This window comes from Python bivittatus, unplaced genomic scaffold, assembly GCF_059951505.1.
Source record: "Python bivittatus isolate LINGU-HERP-01145 unplaced genomic scaffold, Pbiv_v1 ctg000060_np1212, whole genome shotgun sequence".
NCBI lineage: Eukaryota > Metazoa > Chordata > Lepidosauria > Squamata > Pythonidae > Python > Python bivittatus.
Genome location: NW_028277044.1, coordinates 18182669 through 18207495, shown reverse-complemented (window position 1 = coordinate 18207495; position 24827 = coordinate 18182669). Strand labels below are relative to the sequence as shown.

Below are 24827 nucleotides of genomic sequence, written 5' to 3'. Positions count from 1 at the left end.
GGGATATAAGATGTCCCTAATGTAATGTATATTTAATAAAGAACCATCTCTAAATAAGATAGAAAACCATCTATAAATACATAGTGGATATTACTTTTATTTTATATCCTGTATGCAATACATAATATCCATTCTACAAGATTGCTGATTCATTTAAATTATAAATTTTACAATGGCTCTTTCAAGATATGAAGGGCTCAGTAAAGTCACCCCCCTTCCATTATCCAGGCCACAGACAGAAATTTCTTCCTGTATGAACCCTCTCCTCCTGAGAATAAAGGGAGATATAGTGGGTCAAAACAAAGGCCTATGTAGTCCAGCAACTGATCCCCACATATCTTGTTTGTGGAAACTTATAGGAGGCCAGAAGGACAAAGTCTCCCAAAATGATTACCAAATACAGTAATACTGGTTCTGAGACTACAACTAACAGCCAGTGCTAGTCCTGTCCTTCATAAACCTTATTTTAAAGTTGCTCAAGTTGGTGGCCCCTCGTCATATCTTGTGACTCTTAGTTCTGGGTCAATACATGGAGGTCCACCAAATCCCAGATTGAGTCTGGATACTTGCAACTGATTCTGCAGATCTTAGAGGATCAAGTGATGTGAACCACATTGAGTCTGTTAGGGAACTTTGTGTATGATTTGTCCTTTGTGAAAAACAGACACTGTGTTTCCAGTTAAAGCTACATTTAACTTTCATTTGCCCATTAAATACTAGGAGGGAGAGAAGATTGTGGGAAGCTATTAGGAAGATTGCGGGGGGGGGGGGTATCTTCAATTCAAAATATGGGCAAAGGTGAAGATTAATTGTTTTTGGAACTTCCCCACTTCAAATTTCTTGCATGCAAAGTGAAATTTTTGACCTTATCAATCTGCTTGAAATGCAGCAGGATGTGCACCCAATGAAGAGACAGTAACGTCTGCAAATGTCATTTAATTATGTCCAAATATAACAAAAAGGCCACCTGATTTACCTTCCAAACTACTGAGCTTAAGCAAAAAGGAAGCTCTCTGTAGATCTCTCGGTTTTTCACTGAAAATTAACTTTCCTGATAAGAGAGGTTTGGTAACACAAAAAGAAATATTTCACCTGAAGTAATCGTTACAGTCAAAGAAAGCAGAAAGTGAGGACCCCAGATTCCAGCTTTATGTGCCATAACTAGGCATCTAAGATTCCTTTGTTCTAGTTTGTCAAAAAGATTTACTCAGCAGAAGGGCCTTTGCAGAAGATACCCCATCATTTAATTGGCATTGCTCACACGATTAAAAGACATGTTTACACAATTAACATTCTGAGTTTGTTGTCAGGGGGTTAGTATTCCAGAGCAGCCAAGTGGCCTTGAAACCTCAGCAGCACTAACCCTGGATGGCATCGTTTCAAAACCAGCATTTCAGTTCAGAGTTCACACTGAAAACATAGCCGTATGCAAAATTCAGAATAGCAGTAGCTGATGACAGGGAAAGGGAAAAAAAGCCCCAGTATTATTTAATATGAAAGGGGAGCACGTCTGACTATCAAATGGTGAGTCTTTCAATTGTTCTTTGACAAATTAATATTCCAATGGTAGCTGAGCAATCCTCCCCAATCAGGAAATGCAGGATAAATTTAAAAAATGCTAGACTTTATATGTGAAAGCAGGTCGCATATAGGACCTGGCAGATAGTTAGCTAATATGGTTTTATGACTTAAAAAAAAAAATAACTATGAGTAGTGAATGTAATTTCAAAGAAATAATGGTCTGTATCATTACAATGAAATACAAATTAAAAGTGAGGATGGGTGTATTATTGGAGGATGAATGAGTAACTTCTCTCTGGTTTCTCCCCACAGCCTATGGAAGACTGATTATATCCCTACAGCGTTCTTCAAAGTCCTGAAGTTACAGAGTGGAAGAGGAAATGAACTGCATTGCAGTGACCTCTCTGGCCCGAACAGTGGGAACTGGTAAGCACACCGTTTCCGCTTCATTCACTTCTCTTTCTTTCGCAACTCAATAGTAGTCAGTTTTTCTTTTATTCTCTGGTTTCCCACTGTTCCTGAAAAATCTTCTACATCTTCTGGTACTTTATACACGTGCATTTATTTGAGTACAGGAGGTTTTCCTCACCTGTCTTCCATATGTTAATAACTTCAGAAATCTATATTGATTCCCTTCATTGCATTCTGCTGGTGAAGACTTAAGGAGAATTATCATATGGCATCATGGATGCCTGTAAGGAGGGCAGGTGAGGTTACCTGTGCCATCTTCATACAAATGATGCAAATGACCAAGACCATTGGAACTATCACATATCTGTGTATGCCATGCAGCTTGAATTATCTTAATGTTATAAAATTCTAAGCTGATTTAATGACCAGCTTAGCTCTGCCTAGAGAGGTCCAACAGAAAATAAAGCTGTTGGCCAACTATATGATTTTCTCTTTGAGGGAGGAGGAACATCTTTTTCAGAACTGGGTTCAGAACTATGTTGGTCAAACATGCTGGCTTTAGCGGAAATGAGAATTACACATGCAGCCATGTTTTGAGCCCACAAAAAAGTGTCATGATCTTGTCCTCTTGATCTGGTTTCTTTCAACATGACTTTATCTATTTAACATGTTAAAATACTATACAGCTGCCTATAGTCCTGCTCCAGCAGTTTGATTGCCAGATTAAATATTTTTAAAAACAAGGATGTCAGATGCAATACATTACCGTTTGTATATTCTTCCATTCCGTGAACCCTGTGAGATATCTGATCATTATTCATTTTATTTAAGAGATCGAGAATAAGTTATAAAACCAGTGACCTTTAAAGAACTATTTTCTTTAAAAAAAAAAAATCTCAATATTTTTACTGGGAAATGGAACTATATCCTTAACCACAACTGGTTTTATATTCAAAATTAATGCAATTCTTTAATGGCAAATAAAAATGTTTAAAATATTATTTGGTTTCAGGAAGCTAGGTGTATTTCACTATTCAGGCGGTAAAATAGAATAGTTTTCAATTTCCTATTTGGACTGAAATATGGGTAATCAGAAAGGACAGCATTATACCGATTGGCACATGAGCTTCTAAAATGAGCCGATATACATATTTCTGTATGAGGCTGGCTGGGAATCTTTCAACGATACTTCATTCTACATATTCTGAAGGTCCATCCCACAGGCATAAATCCAGTACTTGGACTGAATCTTCTCTGAATCTGTTGTACTGAGAATAGAGCAGAACAGTTAATGCTAATATGCCTGTTTGAGAAGAAAAAGGAAGAGTTCCCTATTATGCTTAAGAGTTCCCTTCATGCGTGTTGCTCTTATGCTTAATATTTTTCTAGCATCACCATTAGTTCGTGACTTTCATATTGGGTCACCTTGCCCTCTTTGGAATACTCCAGTTTAGAGGTGTAATTGTTCAGTCCCCAAATCGAGATAAAAGAATGGATGTTCTCTAAAAGGAAAATAAAAATAATGAGTATTCAGGACCAGTCCCAACTTGTATTAGCAAGTTAAGACATAAGAGGAATATTGTAAAATCTGGGTGTTATTGTAGCATTTTTTTCCCTTTACTTTACATTAAGAATCTTGGAATGCACAGTTACATGAAGCATTCAGGGATTTATTTTTAGTAGGCACGATTGCTGCTACATGCACTCAAAAGGAGGTTCAAACTAAGTACCTATTCTGGTAACTCAGTTCAAGTAAAACAGCACAAGAAATCCTCTTCTATCTGATAACATACATTTTTTTTCCAAATAGGAAACACTAGGGTTAGAGATGGACAAAGAGACTAATGAATTACTGGGAATTGAGAAAGTGCTTAGTCTACAAAATCACTTATGATGCGAAAGGGGAACAACATCAGAGTTGCAGACAATTGCTTGGGTCTAGTAAAGCTTCTTGGAGCTTACTGTTCGCTTTAGAAGAGAGCAGTTCCTTTTTTTTTTCTCCTGAAAGTTGTACTCCAAATACTGTTATCTCTCAATTGACCTTGGCTGCTGTTCTTTAATGTGCATTTTTTGGAGCTGGAAATCAGTGGGCCTGCTAACTGATTTGGCCTGGCCTACCAGGTAAAACTGATATCCCTGCATTTATAAACGCATTATAAGAAAAACTGCTTGAAAGTATAGTTCTCTAAGTGGTGGACAGTTTTTATTTGCACTTTGGTATGCTGCCCGGAATTCTTTCAACATACAGCAATTAAGACTTAATAAACAAATAAATAAGCAAATGTGAACTTTCAGCTTGGCCAGCACATACTCAAATCTCAATGTGGCTAATTCAGAATAAAACAAGCTTTTTTGAACATTGAAGATGCTACGTGCCAGTTATTTCTTCACTGAAGGCAAAACTAGGTACTTCAAAGGCTGACAGATTTCCTTTGGGTTTTTTATCTGTATTATTTTCAAGATAAGTAAAGAAGCATAATTATTCCATTTGCATTTGAGATTCATGTTGGAGGCCTACATTATTTTTTCATGCTTTTGATTGATATTTTTAGTATTGCTATTTCAATGTTAACTTTCAAAGACTGTGAATTTTAAGATATTGATGCCAAGAATATATTTAAAAAATAGCCCATGTTTGGAAGCTTATTTTTGCTAGTAGGGAAAGTTATGGCACAAATTACAGGTTTGTCTTACTTGCGCATCCATTTGAATCTAAATTCTCAGTAGTCTCACAAAGGAACCCAAACCTTCACTCTTCTTTCATTCTAAATATCTGATTAAGAAAAGACATTCCTAAGATACTACTCCTGGGAATCCAATAAAGCAATTCCTAAATGAATAATTAAGAGATGAATTAATTTTTGTTATAATTCAAATTCAAAGGATATAAATGGAAGAGAGCTATGTCACCATGTGGGCCACAAGCAAAATAATTGGTGTGGTTTTGTGTCTGCTGAAAAGAGAAACTTTAACTTTCAGACCACTGTGTTGAAGTCAACAGTATGGTAATTGCTTCGACATCCCGTCTCAAGATACACCTTCTCCTCTTACCTTTGGAACTGGCATTTGTATTAATTAAGGAGTCAAAAACAATTCCCCAAACTCTTCTTGTCCATCAGCTTCTTGGTTGTTACTGAAACCTGTCCACACACCTTCCTCATTATTTGCATACTAATAGCTGGATCACTTATTGGCCAGTTTAAGCATTGCGTGGCAATATTGATAAGCATTTTTATTGCCTTCAATTCAGTTCTTGTGCTGCTGTTAACAACACAGGGTTATGGATTATTATGAATATTGAACCTGACAGTCTGCCAAATATATGGCATCTACAGAAACAATATGTGGTTTGTTGGTGCATACAGCCCTGATAACACTTGCATATTCATCACTTGGTGACTGCCACACTAAAGCACAACTTGGATATAAAAAAAGGGACATCACACCTTTGGTTTCATCTCAAGCACAACTGAAGCAAATATGAATGTATGTGTGTGGTCAAGAGTGCACATATGTACACACTTATTTTGGACAAAAACCATGAAGTGGGCTACTTTAGAGATAGACAGGCTTTATATAAACTAAAGGGAGCTTTTCCCAATAACTTGCAAGCCATGTTAGAGGTTTGGATGGATGCTACGATATGAAGTGTATCATTTCAAACAGACCAATGAAAAACAAGCTTTCTTTAGAAAGGAGAGGAGTATAACTTTGTTCCTGATGACTCTAGTATACAGCTAGAGATTGAAGAGAGTTCTGGCAATCACAGTCATTTGGAGAAAAAAGCTAAAATAAAATTTCAGAGCTGTTTTTATTTCCCTTTAACTGTTTATTTCTCTTGAAAGTTATTTTGAAAAGGTTGTATATTGCAGTTAGTGTGACTTATTCCTAGATTCTGCCAAGCCATTCCTCTGAAACTTGCCAGTATATTCCTCTTTTTCCTAATGCAATCCATTGTATCAGAATTTTTAAAGATCTTGGGTTTTTTTAATATGCTTTTCCTGACAGTAATTATTATTTGGCACATCCCTTTATTCTTAACCCTTCCTTCTTGTATTTGTGAATAAGTTACAGCATGATATAATTCTGGATCTGTCTCCAGAGATCCTTCAGAAAGGAATTATACAAAACATAGAATGAGTCTCAGGCAATCATCTTTCTTGTTTTTATTTTTATTTTTTTATTTTTTAGTGTGAGCACCTAAAGGCCTGTTGATGGGACTATCATCATGTATGGGGAACAGGGTGTTAATCCTCTTTACACACACTCTCTTCCATGCGCAGAATGTCCAGCTCATACCAATTTTAGGAAAAGGAAAAGCAACTGCACTAAACCCATTTTACATAGTATGCGATTTAGGGCTGTGTTTCCGTTATTTTGTGAGTATATTACAAGCCTCAAATGTTTGTTCCTGTGTGCATCACTACACCAGAATGAACATTTACACTGACACACTACCAATAAAGTGTCATCAACTACTGTAATAAAAAAAGAACCAAGTCAAAGTAGCAAATCCTATGAAACCCTCAGGGCGATTCCTAGCAGTGACAAAGGAAGTAAAGGAAGAGCAAGCAAAGACCAAAAAATGCTTGGCCAGATGACTGCTCCAAGAGTTTGGACTGTTTCAAGCTGGAAACTGGAAATCTAATTTTATTCTATATCTATTTCTGTAAAACTGAAGGGTTTTAATCCACACCTAGGAATGATTTGTAGAAAGACCTTACTCAAGAGCCCTTCTTTATTGATTACAGGAGGCTACAGATGTCTTATTTTACCTCTCACCTCCTATAATCCTAGTTTTGCTGTGTCTCTCAGATGGCCATTATTTATGTAACAAAAACAGAGTATATAAATATTGCAGTTCTCAATACTGCAGTTGCCCCTTCTTGGGCCCTGAATAGCAGAACTCTTGAGTAATTCTCCCAGATTTGGGACCACTGCTAAGGGCTTGTAACCAGATCAGAGAGCCTGACTTCAATCAAGTGGAGCACTGGCATTCAAAAACCTTTGTATTGAACATGATCAAGTGCTTCTAATTTTCATATTGATTCTCTTGTACAGGATAAATTCATCTTAAACTGTATATGTATTTGTTAAGAACCTGACAAGTTTCCTCGCTTGCTTTTCACACTGTTCAAATTTTCACTGTCCCTTGTTTTCTTTTCTTTTTTCTTGGTCCTCTTGTCTCAGCATTATATAAATATGGCATCAGTTTACAACTTGGCAAGAGATGGCCTACAGACCACCTACTCAATATCTATTATACCTGTGTTTTACTGTCTTTCTCCTCACCTTATTTTCCAGTAAATCACTTCTTTCAAAAAAGGAAGCACAGTTGGTCTGACAAGTGACACAATCATTTTGTCACTCCAATTCCCCGCCCTCCCCCACCACACCTCCACAAAGTTAAGATATATGAGTTTGGGGTGCTTCCTCCAGCCTGCATGAAAACATATATTTTGGCTTGAAAATAACAGAGGTAAAAATTGACACAAGCCTCATAGGTATGCTAATTTTCAAAGCTGGTTATTTTATCTGATTGCAAATAATAAAATAGGTTTGGCTGAAAACTTGCATTAAACTCATGTAAAAAAAAAAAGCTGTAATTCCCTTTTGTTGAAAGTTTATTTAGTATTGACAAGGCTATAAATAATAAGTATAGGGTATGTGAAATATCAGGCTGTGCTATAAACCAATTCATGAATACTTTATATATGAATATTAAATAAAGTTGTGCATAACAATGTCCTAATATTTCACCACCTAAGTAAGGCACACAGCTTATACTAAGTTAATATTTTCAGTAAGTTTTACTTCCTGACACTTGCACAGATTTACTCCAGTGAAAGTAAGTACATTGGCCTCATTTAGTGAACTTCTAAAAGGACTATCTTTTCACAACAGGCAGAAAGCTACTGGCTCATGGGGTGCCATTGTTAAGCACAATGCAGTCTGTCGGTGTATTGGAGGCCCTAACCGAGCACACAAAGACTGCACTCTTAGCATGAAGCAAGACTTTTCTATAGCGACCTTACCCTTGTTAGGTAAGTGACCTTCCTGAAGAACCACTGGAGAAAATTGTTACTCTTCTGTACGGGGTCAATTCTCTTCTTCAACAAGGTTTCCTATATCTCAGTAAGCATAAACTCTGCACTTCGTCACAGTGCTCAACTGAAGCTCAGTATGTGCCAAGAATAGTGAGAGTATAATAGAAGCCCCAGAAGAGTCTACTAGCCAACCGCATATAAAATATGACTGAATACTCAAAAGAATGTGTGTTACACACCAAAAAGGGGGAATCCAAATTAAGTCAGAAAATCTGGCCCATTGATAATGAGTATCTATGTCAGATATACATAATTGTCATTGTGTTTTTATAACACTTTACATATTTAGGTGACTGCACACCAAAGAGCATCAGTTTTACAAAGTAATTCCTTCTATATGTGCATCACAATATCACAGGATCAATAACTTATATCAACCAAATTCCATCTGCTTTCAGAAGAACGGCATGATCTGGGCAAATATGTCCTCTCCTTTATTTATTTAATAGCTTTCAGGAGAAAATACAATAAATCATGTTAAATCCAAGTCCACATGCAGTGATCAATTTATGTAGATCCATTTCATGCTAAAGTAAAACTGAATTATAATGACAGTGTTTATTTACATGGATAAACGTTGGGTTCACTTTTATGTAGTTGCACATATATGGCAAATGTTCTTATTAGGGTTTTTTTCCCCTTATAATATCCAAACATGACACGAAACACTATTTCATTTGCATTATATACTATTATACAAGCATCTATTCTGGATTTAGATAAATAATAAAGGCTATCTGATTTCTGATTATTGGCTGATGCTAAACCAATGGGCAATGAAATACAGAAGTTCTGTGTGAAATCCTCAAGAAAATATGTTGCAATATATATTTTTGAGAATTAGGTGCAGCCAATATTTCTGTGTGAAAAAATGGACTGAAGTCAAATTCTAGATTTGCCAAGATTTTATTTAGCAGCTTTGCTACCAACCCAGGATACATCCTGTATCCATCTGTTGTTATTGTAATAGTAGTAATTGTTGTTATTTACTAGTATTGCTACAGTAAAGGGGATGGGTTTCCTTTACAGGGAATATGTGTGCGTGCATTTGTGAATGCGTGGATTCCTGCATGTAAATTACTGTGAGCGTGGTATTCATGTTACCATGAATAATATAACAATGTATAGTATAGTATTCATATGACACTATAACATGACATATAATATGTTTAGCAGGGACATCCAGGTTCACTGCACTTGAGTTTGGGCCAGTCACCCTCTCTTAACCATAGGGCTCAAGGAAATGCTGGGTATGAAGAGAAAATTAATCCATTTTTCACACTTACGCATTGGGTAAAATCATCACCTATCCAGCGGGTCATTCTTACAAATGGTGAAATACGGTGATTTTATTCTACTATCAAGATTTTTATAAGAGTGGAAAATGTCAATGAGATACAGCTGATGCCAATATTCAAAAACAAGCACACAACTCAATTTGATTTCATTTCATTTGGAAAATCTAATCTCCATGCCCCACCTGTGTATCTTTGGCAATCAACTAAGAATGACCACAGTTTATACAAATTGTTCAACATGATGATGAAGAAGAAGAAGAAGAAGAAGAAGAAGAAGAAGAAGAAGAAGAAGAAGAAGAAGAAGAAGAAGAAGAAGAAGAAGAAGAAGAAGAAGAAGAAGAGTATGTCAATATATTTATTGGCAAAAAAATATGGAATTTAAAAGGCAAATAATCTCTTTTGGAAGAGAACATCTTCCAAGTTTCAGATAAACAGCAGCCTTTGGGCTCATGCTCATATCCCTCTAACCAGAGCAGAAGTGTGCCCTGGTACATATAAATCACCTCCTCATGATGTTGCCTTTGTCTCCTTCTCAGTCCATAAGTTAGTTCAATGACATCTTTAGCTGCCTAAAATAGTATACTCCCTCTTCTCCCAACAAAACTTTCCTGTAGCTATGAACTCTCATGCTTCATTAAAAATGTGGTTGCTAACACAGTCATGGGTGAAATATGCCAGGTCTTATTGGCCAGTTTAAGATACTACAGGCATGCCATCTCCTCTCTAGTTGTTAGGAGCTTCCCTCTGTGGGCAATTTGACTTTGGCTGGAGACACCAGGTTTCCACAGTGGCATTTCAAACTGAGGGTGTTGTGGGTAATCTGAAAGTATCAATAGAAGAGAATATGTGTAGCTCAAGGTTGAACTGTGGAGTCCTTGGGGTTCTCTGAGCTTGGTTGTTTTATTGCAAACGTTTTGTTACCCAGCTAGCCAACCAAGCTCAGAGAACCCCAAGGACTCCACAGTCTGAAAGTATGACTACTATTGAGGGCTTTGTCCATTCATAAAATATGTATCAGTGTGGGTATGGCCAGTCATGCCTGTTTAATGCTTTCTGAAGTACTTCTCAGCTTTTTTGCAGGTTCTTTATAAACACAAAAGTGTGCTGTTTTTCCACACTTTTGAAAGAGTTCTCAAGAGAGTCTTGATCCTGCGCAATACAGAAGGTTGAAGGTTGACTAAGACCAAGAAAGATCATCTGTTTCTACCAGCTGTGAGTTGCTGGTTTTGTCACCATCATATGCATTGCAGATTTGCAGCGGATTCTGTCAACAAGCGTTTTTGCCTGCCAGACTTTTAAAGTCCCCTCCCGCAGTTCTCCCTGCGCCCATCCTCCATGCCTATGACCCCACAAATGGACTATTTTTCAACAAGTATTTAGAACTCTTTTAGAAGAGCACTAAACCCATACTTTAAAAAAAAAAAGAGAGAGATCTAGCGCTCTTTCAGAAGAATGCTAGACCTGTGTTTAGAAATAGCCGAATGACAATTTACCAGCATGGAACATCTACAACCCATTAGTCAAGCAACTTTGTAGATGGCTGAACATGATGTTCCAGGCGTCCCAGCTACACTTCGCCAACTCTATTCCATCCCATATTAGGGAGAAAGATTGCTGGTGGTTTACCTGCCAGGAGATCATGATTGGTGGGGGGTGGGGGGAGAGACAAAGCCAGGAGAATCCACCAATTGCTTATTTTAACTTGTCCCACCTTAAAACTGTAAGGACAGCACCAGTGGCTAGCCACATGGGCTCAGTATCAGGCAGCAAATTTTATGCTGGCCTACTTTTCTACCAGCATATGGCCTAATGGATAGCATTTGCATACAATGTCTGTCTGTGCCCTTTATCCAAAGATAAATTTCAATTTTCAATTATTTCAGTTTTCCAAAAATGGCAGTGTTTATCCTCCTGTTTTTATTATTATTATGAAATGACATACTATACATGTCATATTATAATATTGTAATATGGAAGGTTTAACCAAGTCCCTTATGATGAACGTGCTTGTATTTGCGGAGCCCCAGAGATAGAAGACATAACACATATATTATCTGAATGTCAGTTGTATAAGAAAGAGAAAGATCTGTATCTTGGACTGCACATTAGATGAATGGCCTGTTGGGATCCTTATATTAAAACAACGTATTTCATGCGCAGTCAGAATCCAAAAATCACATATAATACAGCCCTTTATCTGAACCAACAGTACAACTGAGAACGGCATATGTGGATCTGATTGGGGTAAATGGTAGGGGTGACACAGAAATATGATTTGCATTTTCTTTTACTTATGTCTTTTACTCTGTTTTCGAACTTATGGACTTATTATTGTACTGTATTTTATATTTTGTATTCTGATATGGCCTAATGGCTAATCAATCAAGTATTATCATTAGTATAATAGGGATTGACCTAATTAAGAAACATTCAGGGGAGGGGAGAATTATTTTATTCACTTTTTCTTCCACTTGTGGCCTTTTCTTGGTGTGCTCTAAAGTAGCTCTGAACAAGCATCTCCAATGTATTTTCATGACCATTGCAGTTATTGTTGACAGTATAGGTATATTTTCTAAGTGGCAGATGTTGCAATCTCTCCATGCTTTACTGAGGCTAGAAAGTTTCTTTTTTCAGAATGATGCTATTTGGCCATTATGATAGATGGACAACGTGTATTGCCTGAATAGATGTACCTTAAATGGTAAGTCTTTGATAGTCGTAGCGTTTTTTTGTCCTGTCATATGTAATAGTAGATGCCGCATGGAGATGACCTGTTCCTACATCAGGGGTAGGCAATCCTTTTGAACCAGTGGATGTATTTCAAATCAAGGGTCTTGTGAATATTCTGAAAGTCTGGCTACTATTTGGGGAGGCAGCTTTGCCTATTTATAAAATACGTACCAATGTGGGTATGGCCACTCACAAAGTCCTCATTTCTCAGCATGCACAATAAAAAGAGGTTGGTATATAGATTTGACTCAATTGTTACAATAGGATTTAGGATCATTTTGCTTTGTTGTGAACACAAAGCAGAAGCATATTCCCATCCCGTATCTTTCACGCTGCTCCTTGTCATTCTGTGGGTTTTTTTCCCCCCTTGAATATAAGTGGGCATCTTTCCAAGCAGAGCACTGGGCTTCAGCCATTTTTATTAATGCCCGATGTTAAAGGCTGGTGCTTTTCTTTGCAGCATGCAAGCTTCCCATTTGTTTTTAATGAAAAGAATATTTTAAAACATAAAAGTCAAGTGAGTCGGGGATCCTGGCAGGCACCAACAGAGAGAACCACAGGCACGGAGGTATAAGGTGCTCAGTATATTTACAACTAAAAAGAAGAAGCAGGGAGGTTTTTGAAAAACACACACTCATACTTCTAGCATGTTTCATTTTAAATACACGGAGGCAGGGTATGTGTACATTTCGTTGCGTTACCTGTTAAACAACCAAGATAAAGGTATTTCCCTGAAAGTAGCAAAGTTCTGCGACATTATGTGTAAGCTTCGCCCACAAATGGCTCCTAACAGTTATTGATGCTAGGGGGATAATTTTGTCTTGTTTGTTTCATAGAATGTACTCTTATTGGTCAATGACCACAATGAAGTTTTGGTCGGTCTGTTTGTCTGTCTACCTCTGTGTATGTGAGTGAATGACTAAGGGGAGGATCACCTTTTCTTATTTTTCCTAGGGGAAAGATAGATGCTATCTCTTTTTATGATTAAATGAGTTCACCTCAGTTTTTGCAGGGGATTTACTTACAGATGTTTTTGAAAGTTGTGCATTTTTTATGAAGTACTAAAATACTATTCAGTTAATGAATGTCACATTCGTTTTATACTTTAAAGTACCACCCCGCAATTAAAAATAGAGAACTGAATTACATTTGCAATAAGAGAATGTGAGAACCCAATTCTCTTAACTGCTTACTTAAGGTGCCTATGAAAAACATAAATCTAATTCTATTCTTGGTGGCAATCTGCTTTAAATATCCCTTTTTATTCCATAACTTTATATTGCCACTCTAAGGTTATTTAATTTGCATTAGTACTCCTTATTCCTAAAGTAGAATTGACAACAGCGGAGTTGCAATGGAGTAAGCATCCAATTAAGTTAAATTTGTGGTTGCAACTCAGAGCTACTTGCATATGATGACAGCGGCCACAACTGTGAATACGCTGAGTGTCAAACAAAATGTATATATCTATAGGCCTGGTTACTTTATTCATATAAATGTGTATCCATTGCTTTCCTGTCCATAGAGAGCACAACAAATGGCTTAGAAACATACAGCCAATTTTAACCTTATTATAACAGCAGTAACAACTGGAGGAGTACCTAACAGCTAATACGCTGAAACAGATAGATGGATAGATGATGATGATGATGATGATGATGATGATGATGATGATGAGAGAGAGAGAGAGAGAGAGAGAGAGAGAGGTGGTCCTTTACTATTAATGCTCTGATGGAGAGTTCCTGTAAGCAGAAGTCCTCTCCTACATCTACAAATCTTCACAGGTGGAAAACTGCTGGCAGTGCTGTTACAATTCCAGGTGACAGAAGGCTATGTAGTTTGGTCTATGTAGTCTCATCTTCACACGCCCATTCACACACCCACACGGACCTGTCCTTATCTTTGGGCTTAGCAACAGTGGATATGCCATATGCCATTCTACTTCTCTTTGATTTTCTATTGCTCTTTATTCATCCAAATCAGCAACAGCATGTACAAAACTCAGAAAATTAGAAAGTGCATAAACATGTGTGTGTGCAGGGTAGATGTTCTGAAGTCTAATGGCTACCTCTGAGAATGTCTGTTCCATCTACAAACTAAGCATTCTTGAATCAGAGATGAGAATCTATCGATTGAAGTGGGTTTAAAATGGAATAAATAAACAATGTTGAAGCATCCCCAGAAGATTTCAACAGGGGAGCCAGATTGTACTAAAAATGCCATTTTTTGTGCACTGAAATGCATAGCAATGCTCATGTCCACTTGAGCACAAAAACAAACTGGAGCTAATTTTAAATAACAATGGAATTAAGTGTGCTCAATAATAGTGTTCTGACAACAAAATGTTGAACCTGTATCAGGTTTTAAACAATGTAGGCAATTCACAGAGTACTTTGCAATGCGTAATATATGCACCATACCTGTTAAGATCTGCATAATGGGAGTCATACTTTAAATCACCCACCTTGTGGAAATGAAGTCAATACTATATATGAATATCAAGAATGTAGAGCAGGGTTGAATGCAAATCTGAAATCTGTTAGTTTCAGTCAAGGATTCCATCAAATGAGAGCACATCTAAATGAGAATAATAATTAAAAAAAAAACCCCACACCTCAGGTACCTTTGAGCTAAGATGTCTAGCTCATATTGAGTTGTTAAAGCATGCTTGTGTTGAAGATATTGCCTCTGTTGGGAATTAAGAAGACCAAATTCACTCTCAAGCCAAGAAAAATCCTTGAAATAGTAATTACATATTAATTGATTTAAAGTAACTACCTCAGCTTCCACCCCTACTTTCCAATAAAACATTTTATCTCCTCATTTTAAAGTAGAATTTTTCCAAAGAGTTAAATATTCATAAGTCACAGTATCAAAATCCAACCTATACCCCAACAGAACCTAAAGATTCCTGATGGCATGTACTCCTAGAAATAAAACACTTTTTTCTACTACAATTTGATCCAAGAACTTGCCATGACCTTGGTAGAGATAAATAATAACTTTTCAACAATGCCAGTGGAGGATGATACTCTACTAAATTTCATTTCAGATACTTGTAGCCAATAAAATATAAGCCCAATGATAGTTTTGCAAGTCTGATAAATTAAAACCACTGTCATCAAATGATATTCTCAATTTAGCTAATGACATCCTTGGTAGCCTATTTTCCCCAGTAAAATCCCTAAATAACTTCAATCTGAAGAAAAACATATATTTGGAATTAACATTGGAATGTCTCGCAAAACATAAATCAGAGAAGGAGCAATATTCATTTTAATAACATTAGTTTTACACTCCAAACTTAATGGAATTTTAATCCATCTACTAACAATTAATTTATAAATACCAACCTACAGTATATATGAAATAGGATAAATGCATGAACATGGGGTTCCTTTAGATATGTGGCAGGCATCACTGCAAATCTGTGTGAGGTCTGAACTGTCTGAATTAGTGTAACCACATGGAGTCTATACTTGGGAAACCCAATTCCTAAAGGAATATATAGGGACAATTTTTGTCTGAAGTGGGGATACCAAGGAAATCTGCCTGCAGAATTTTGTTGGAGCTGATTTACAAGATCTGTCAAAACAATAAGTCCCTCAAAACATGATTGCGTCAACAGGCTTGGGGATCTCAAGGAAATGGTGAACTAATGAGGTTGCTGCATTGCCTATAACACTGAATCCTCTCTCCTTGTCTTTAATAATAGCATTGATTTTTTTAAATTGTAGAATGTTCTTAATATTGTTTATTTATGGCTGTTTTTTTATTGTACGCCACCCAGGGTCATGTTTTGTGAGATGGGCAGCTATATAAATATGTTGAAACAAACGAACCAGCATCCAACTCCATATTTTCCAAAACATTCAACAAATTTATTCCCACATATTTAGAAATATTTTGGGGAATGTAGAGTCTTAAATATTTAATATAATCAGTAGTAATTGCAAAGCCCAACTTTTTGTGTTGAGATATCAGAGCCCAAAGGAAGTAGGATTCATCCTAATTGATTTTATAGACCTAACGCTTTCCAAAATACTTTATTACCCGTATAAAATTAGGCAAAGAAGTAGAAGTAGATTTCCACTTATGTTGTTTGCATTAAGACATGAACCAAATAAATGTCTCCTTTCCCAGTTGTGTACCTGAAAGGCAAACCAACCTAGGGGGTTAAATTCCAGGAATGCTGTATGCAGTCCATAGACCAAGGTGGTTCTTTGTCCAGCTCTGAACCCAATAAAGATGGAGCTTGAATTCTCTTCTTTTTTTCATACTCAGTAACAGTCTCTCATCCCTTCACTGCCTATCCAATAGACTGCTTCACAGCTGAGTTGCCCCAGCAGGTTTCACAAATGTTTACTACAATTTTTAAAAACTGGATTATATTTGAAGAAGATGCCTTCTTCTTATTGTAGGAAGGTACAATAGAAGTCGTCATCCTACCAACCTTTTTTCTAGCATTATTTCTTGTGTGTGTGTGTCTGTGTGTGTGTGTGTCTGTGTGTGGGTGCCTGCCCGTGGGCACATTTGCTTGCTGTTTATCTTTGCCTTCTGACCAGGTATGGTGGTGGCAAGATCACTACTTCATCATCATGATGCTTGGCAAAGTCACAATAAAATCCTTATGTGTGGCTGATTCTCTCATTTCCTGAATCACAGCCAAATTGGATTTTACGCCATATCAAACTTTGAAGAAATTTAACATTTCTAATGTTGGGAGATCTGTTGGAGCAGTTACCAGAAGGATACTATTTGCTTACAGCTTCTGTTAATTTGGCAATCTTATTTACATTTTCTCTACCCTTGTTGCCTATTCCATCATCTTTTATATCATGTGCAAAATTTATTACAGCAGCTGCTATTTAGACAATTTTTCCAAAGGGCTCTCTTTTTTTAATTTTAAATGGTTTTGTATGGCTTTAATGTTTTGGCCTGCCTTTCTCTCAAGTACAGATTTTTCTTCATGTACTCTTTGATAAAGACAGTTTAGAATGCCCATAGGATTGTTCCATTTGGAAAACATCCTATAGACATAATTTGCTGGAGGCAACATTGCAGACAAACCAAAGTTACTTTAAATTAAACTGAAAGGAGGAAAATCCCATTTTATTAGACCTAAACAGACTTGTCACAAACCGGGGCATGTTATCACATAAGACTGCAAACTATTGATCTTTTCCTCATTGTCATGCATAATGTTATCACTTTCTTGTCAATCTGGGTTCCACAGATTCTTTTAACCAGAATTTGACTTTGGGACAATAGATGACATCAGTTGGGTTATGTCCACATTCTTCTTTCCATTCTTTAGGAGGAATGCAGCATGATGGCAGGGTCTAGGGTTCCTGACTCATGGTGCTGAGTGAAAGGATTTTAATTTTTAAATATTTTTAAATATGTTTATACTGCCTTTCTATTCTGCTAACAGTCCACAGTATAGAAAGACTAACATAATGCAAATGAAAAGGCTATTTTTAACACATATATGCACACAAGATGTGCGTGCATACAGGTATACCTTTTATGGAACTGAAAACTTTGTTACCTGCAAGAGCAGTTTTTCCAACCAGAATCTCTCCAACCAGATGTTGCTAGTAATATATTCCTCCCCACCACCACCCCTGGTTTCAGGGAAGTCAGGAAGGCTGAGATACAAAGTCGCTACTCTTCAAACAGCCTCTGTCAAAACCACCTTGAATTTCTTCCAGAAAGTGTTCAAAACTGAACTCTTCTGTACAATATTGATTGATTGACTAGAACCATCTGGGTTTGAATGTATCAGAGTCAGTAATGATTTTGTTATCATCCAGCTGTTATTAATTTATTTTTCTTTAATTTATTGCGGGTGGTTATTAATTTCACCTATTGCTTATTCTACTGTGGGCCTACTGATTTCTTCTTCTTCTTCTTCTTCTTCTTCTTCTTCTTCTTCTTCTTCTTCTTCTTCTTCTTCTTCTTCTTCCTCATCCTCATCCTCATTCTCATCCTCATCCTCATCCTCATCTTCTTTTTGTATTGCCATAGCGCAGCAGAAACACAGCAAACAGGAAAAGAACTGATTTCTGTACTCTAAACTTTCTCCTTCCAAAATGACTCTCCAGCTTGAATAATAGCGTGAAGGGAGGGACTGGATGAACTCCCTATATTTAAGTTGTAGAGTTAGCTTTTCATCTTTTTATATCTTCCATGGCCCAATATATATTATAATATTTCACAGCATTGTTGTTTTTAATTGTACATTATTATACAATTCAACTTCATAGATTTATGTTTTCTACATATGTCCATCAGTGATCCAGGAATAAAGGCATGGAATAGAATTTAGATTTTCTGAATACACTGTAGAGTTATGGATTTGGAAAAAAAACCCTCCTATATTCATTTCAAACTTGGGGTAATTCTGTCACAATAATACATGATACATATAAATATGTGTGTTACAATAACAGCAAAAGGATAACTAAAATAGTAATTCTATACAACTAAGTGAGATGGGCAGTGACTAAATTTGAAATATAAATAAAGTATTTATTTAAAGAAAAAATATGAAATTGTTCACATCTTGAAGTAGCACAGAACAAAAAAAACAACAGTATGGCAATTAAAAAAATATTGTTTGCCATTTACCCCATTTCCACTGTGTGGTATATCTTATATTATAGCAACCTGTGCAACTTACAGTTATCCCTTATGTGGAAATTCCTAAATCTTTTTAGGAATCAATTGCTCCCCATTTTCCTTGCAGAGATAACCTGTACTCTAAACATCTTATCAGCATTGGGTCAATAAGCAGCTGAGCCCCGCTTCTACAAGAGGCTGAGATATTTTTATTTAAAACTGTTGCATGCTGAGAATTTCCCTCAAATATCTCTTCTTTCCCGTCCAATCCACCCCATCTTTATAGACTGGAGGTGTTTCTAGATCATCTCTGGCAGAAGAGGTACGAGTGTCCTCTGTGGCACAAAGTGACTTTTGCCATTTTATTATTATTGGATAGAAATTGTTTTACTATAATAATCCATATTTAAGTTACTTCTTGTGCAGCTGCCCTTACAAATGGTCTAGAAATGTCAGTGAGTGTAAAATATTGCAGCAAGAATACTGACTATAGCTAGATATTATGAACATACTATACCAATTTTGGACAATCTTCAATTGCTCCCCATCTGATTCTGTTCTCCAGTCAAGGTGCTGTTGTTAAGAATCCTGAAAATGCATATTCTTGCTACATGTTCTTCCACTACTCATTATATTCAAAGACTCTGTTCTGGATATTCCCCACTATTGAGGTGGGGTCATTGGCTATTTAGGAAGAGGCCTTTTCATGGTAGCTTTCCAATTTTAGAATGCCCTCTGTAGAGATATACTCTTGGTGCTGTCTTTGGCATTTAGAGCACCATGCAATGACGCTTTTATTTTCTCTGCCTTTTGATATATTTTGTATATTAATATGTCTAGTTTAAATTTATATGCCGCATAAATACTTTTTAAATATTCTGGCTGCTCTTTTTAGTTTTTGTTTTACTGTATGTTTTCATAAATGTGTTGGTTTATTATTTAATATATTTACATTGTATATTGCCCTGTGGAAACTCAATTCTGAAAGACAGCATACGAATGAATGGATGAATGGATGAATGGATGAATGGATGAATGAATGAATGTATGAATGAATGAATGAATGAATGAATGAATGAAAGAAATCAGTTTCCAAAAAGGAAAAGGATTTTTCAAGCATCTTTCACGTAAAAAAGAAAATCTGTTTGTCAAAAAAAGCTTTCTTGAGTATGCCCATGCTGACTAGGAATTCCAACATATCTGGAGGACACGAAAAAAAAAAGCAGTTTGGAATTTTTCAGACCTCTGTTCTAAGCCAGGAAGGACTGCTAGCTACCTATGAAACTGTCTCACAATAGGTCAACAAAAAATAAAACAACAAGAAAACATAAGATGATCGTTAAATGAAGTAATATATGACGCTGAAGTAAGGAATTAAACAAAAACCATGCTCTTTGGCTCTCATCTGGGCATTGGATTTTGACTTTCCATACTTTGTCTAGAAGCACACAATGTATGTTGCTTCAGATGTTGCTGGATCACAGTTCCCATCATCCCTTACTAGTGGCTGCACTGACCTGGGTTCATAGCAGTTTGAGTTCAAGAACAACCAGATGCTACACCACCCATCTCTGTTATAGCCTAACTCTATTTTTATCTGATGCAGCTGTTTACCAATTTATGAATATCACACTGCTTACATCCTGCACCAAGAACCAATACTGCTTCATTTAAGATGATACGAAACTGCTCCATCTGACATGCCCTTAGGAAGCCCACTGCTGTCTTTTCTGACTTAAAGTAGATCTCCAAAGTTTCAGGCAAAACAATGTCCAAGTCCTGCTTCAGAAAATCTTTTTTTACTTGGAGACACTGGGGACCTTTGGCACACAAAGCTTCTATCCTTCCTATTCCTTACAATCTGTCTTGATTGTTAAATGAAGAAAACCAATAAAAATGCTAATAACAAAGACACCCTTTGTTTATTCAGATGTAAGTCCTGCTGAGTTCAATGGGACTTCCTATTAATTATGCCAAAGATTATAGTCTTAGAAGGAACTGGAACAGAGAATGTGTAGCTTTTTCTTTTATATGGTATGATTTTAAGATCTTCCCCCAAAGAATAAAAAAGTTGCTGTCATCTTCCTAAATCTCCACCACAAACTTCTTATTTTACTTCTGTCTTTGGGGTGGTGAATAACATTATTTTTCTCAGGGGAATGTTGCATTATTTCTAGAAGAGGTGACTGAGCAATTTCTTCACTGCGACGATATATATCTAACTGCAGGGAGTGATAGATAGATCTGCAGTTTCCCGTTTTATATAAGGTGATGAATGCATGAAAAAGCATAACTCAAACATCCTCTTCACCTACATTCATGCTCCACTTTAAGAAGCACAAGCCCAAACCATTTGATATCCATCAGCTTTATCCATAATGTGGCAAGAGCTTCTTTAGGACCAGCCAAAAGATTCTGATACCAGCCAAAAGATTCAAACTTCAGTATCTAAAGTTGATCTCCACCTTTGCTAATACAATCAAGCACAACAACCATGCTTCCTTTTCTTTCTGCTCTGGGATAGGCCAGGAAGCTCTGTGTTTCATCCCTGGAAGAAGACAAATCTTAGATGCAGAGAGTTTGGGTATTTTCAGAACTGGAGGGCAAAGGGAGACAACCATTACTTTATTGTCTTGCATAAGGCCCTACAATGCTTTGTATTCCATTCAGAAGAGGTGTTTTGAATCATGAAGGAGCATGAACGTAGCATCTGCCCAAGACTCGTTAAACCAGGAGCCATGTCTCTTCCTAAAATCATGTGTCCACAGTGGAAGTTGTACAGCAATAGCTATGCTATCCTACAAAAAGACAAGGCTGCCTTAATGAGTTGCAGACAGGTACTAAATCCATGCTTCTGCATGTTCTGAGCTACCTCATCCAAACTGAATCTAAAGCATTACAGAGTCCTAGTGATTCCTATATTTCTTCTACAAGCTTCTATTACTACTGATACTACTATTACTGTAAACTTCATCCCAAAGCTGCAGACCTCACTGTCATAAAATGAGCCTAACTTTTGAAACTCTTCTATTTCTTTTTTCTATCACCTGTTTTTGTTCTGCCTTGCTTGAAGAAAAGTGCATAACTAGAAATTTTGTCCACTATTTTGTGGCAATTTTGTTGTCCCCATAAAAGCCTGAGGGGTGTTGGAATCTCATTTAATACTTTGCTATTCATATTTCCAGGCAATGTTAAGCCAGCCAGCTGCTTTTCATGTTCAAAGTCAATATGTGAAAAAAGATACTTTAAAAAGAAAACAAATATATATATATATATATATAAACACACACACACATACATATATATATATATATATATATATACACATACACATACATACATACACATACACATACACATACACATACACATACACATACACATACATACATACATACATACATCTAAAATGGAGACAGAAAGAGATTATATGTATGTGTAAAACAAATCTTAATTATAAATCTTAATTTGTATTGTAGTTCTTGATGGGCATATTCAGTGCACAGCTCTTCTATTTATTTTGCATGAATGTTAGCTGTGAGTTCATCTCTGCCTAATTCCCTTTGAAGTTAATGGTGTTTTTGGGAGATCTTAAGGAATTCCAAAGGTATGCCCCAGTTTATTGGAACATTATCTTATTGCCATGACTTGACATGGAAAGAATCCTCACAAGGTATCATCATCTCTCTTCTTAATTATGGCTATGAACTATCAGAAATTTTCTTCTCAACTGAGCTCCTCCGCATCTCTGCCTGAAACTGAATGTTCACATGACACATGGCCTTTCTCAGTATGCACCCTGCTAATTAACCTGCATCCTGCCATGTTCCTTAATCATCCTCAGAAACTGTCCTCCCTCAAACTGGAGCAACCACCATTTTGGTTAGTACTAACTCCAGCTTGAAACTAGCAATTAACCATAATCTTAAATTAGCATCCAGATTGGCTTAGCATACAATCCAAATGCTCTTATAGAGTTAGAGCAAACAGAATATTGGCCTCACCTATGCATATATTGCTAGTAGGCATGTATGGTTGGTAGGAGACTCACTCTGAATTTTGATCTGAACACAAATGATATTTGAAGGACTGTTCCTTTCCCTTCGAAGGTTTATATGAGAGCACAATATTCCTTTCAATAGTAAGCTGACAATACAAGTTTTAATTCCATAGTCTTCCTAATTATTAAGGAAAGAGTTATCCTGTTTAATGTCAGTTGTGTATATGACTTGAATTTTGTGAGCTTATCTTTAGACAGAAAAAAAAAAAGATTTTACTGCTTGACACAATCATGGATTTTTTTAAAAAAACTAGTCTGTTGTTTAATATCATGGTTTAGTAGATTTAACGCTTGGAGCATGTATTCACATACTTTACCAATGTGCTTCTCTGGAGAGTTACATTTTTGCTTTTTCTGCTTATATTAGAGATATAATATATTTACTTATTATCACAGTAGGTACATTATAAATATTAAGCATCTAATTTGTTATTTAGTTACTAACATCCAGATTTTCAAAGCTACATTCCTTCAAATTTTCCTGTTTCTTAGAAAGAATGTGGCAAGAGTGCATATGTGATTGTCACTGCCATCATCATTGGAAATTCTGACATTCTAAAATTATCTTTACTTTTGTCTTCATGACATGCTACAAAGGGCCAACCTAAAGAGGACTGATGCTTACTGAAAACAGGAACGGCCTTTGTATTCTCAGTGTCTTACAATTCTCTTGGCTGCTGTTATGTTCCCACATAAAGAGAATACATATGTCACTGTGAGCAGTAAGCACAACAAGAAGAGATCTTGTAGAAGGAAAGTAAATTATCCATTCCCACCTGTAACTTAGGTAAAAAGGATAGTATGTACCAAACAAAAAGAGCCAGTTTGGTGTAGTGGTTAAGGCATCAGGCTAGAAATGGGAAACTCTGAGTCCTAATCCCACCTAGGCACAAAGCCAGCTGATGACTTTGGGCCAGTCCCTCTTTCTCAGCCCTAGGAAGGAGACAATGGCAAGCCACTTCCAAAAACATCTCAGAAACAACCAACAGACTATTACAACCACACGGCATCTCCGTAGCACACAAACCAACTAAATCCCTCCAAAACATCTTAAGTAAACCAAAAGACCCAGAAGCCCAAGAAGAAAATACAGAAGTCATCTATAACATACAGTGTGAGAACTGTAACAGTCACTCTGTAGGACAGACAGGCAGAACACTAGCAGAGCACATCCATGAACACCAACTAGCAATCAGAAGATACGATGAAAACTCCTTAATCTGACAACATATGGACAGACTCAACCATAGTTTCAACTGGGAAACTGTCAGTATCTTAGACCAAGCTAAATCCAAAAAATGTAAGGGAATTCCTGGAAGCTTGGTATACAGACAAGGCAGCCATCAACAGGCACATAGAGATAAACAACATTTATGCATCATTCCAAAGAGACAATAAAAAGGAAACAAAAAGAGCAGAACACCTCACCAGCAATCAACAACCAGATAAGCAGGGATTAACACCAAGATTAACACCAGACAAACAATCAAGCAGTAAACAATACCTAGTCAAGCAACTACCGATTCAGACAATCAAGCAATAAACAACAGCCTAATCTAGGAACTACCAAGAAAGAACAACTCTCCCACTAACACTGAGAGGGCAAGCTACTGAATATAAACAGAGAGCAAACCCCACCCCTTCTAGCACTGAAGATGTTACCTAATAAGGTAATGAAACGTCTGCAACAAAACAATCAAGTTCAGAGAACCCCAAGGACTCTACAAAAATATGAAGGTCTTTTATGTCAGAAATAAAAGGTGCCAACATGAAATTTACTGCTGCTAATATGAATCTGATTAATTTCACTACGAGCATCATTCTCGTAATATTTAGCATTCTTTATGAATGCTAATGCTGGGTCCAAAAAACAACCTCGGCCCAATTTTTCTCCTGTTCAAATTCTACCCAGTTATGACTGGAAGATTCTGTTTCTTTCAGTAGGCTTTTTTCAGCCCTTCAAAAGTAGGCCATGTCAAGAATCAGACACCAGAGGGATTCCAGGAATGCTACTTTATTGTTGGCGGGTATAATAACAGAATCTTGAAGGCCTGTCCAAGTTCTCTCTTTCCCATC

The 24827-nt window shown here is 36.7% G+C and overlaps 1 long non-coding RNA gene across 1 annotated transcript in view; it reads left to right on the top strand.

Annotated features, from left to right (window-relative positions):
- The first annotated feature begins 1459 nt into the window (after positions 1–1459).
- LOC112542058 (uncharacterized) overlaps positions 1460–24827 on the top strand; it is a 34786-nt gene continuing 11418 nt past the window's right edge. Inside the window, exons 1-3 of the long non-coding RNA XR_003085941.2 lie at positions 1460–1524; positions 1834–1947; positions 7837–7976. This is a non-coding gene — a long non-coding RNA (uncharacterized LOC112542058). The remainder of the gene's footprint in view (positions 1525–1833; positions 1948–7836; positions 7977–24827) is intronic.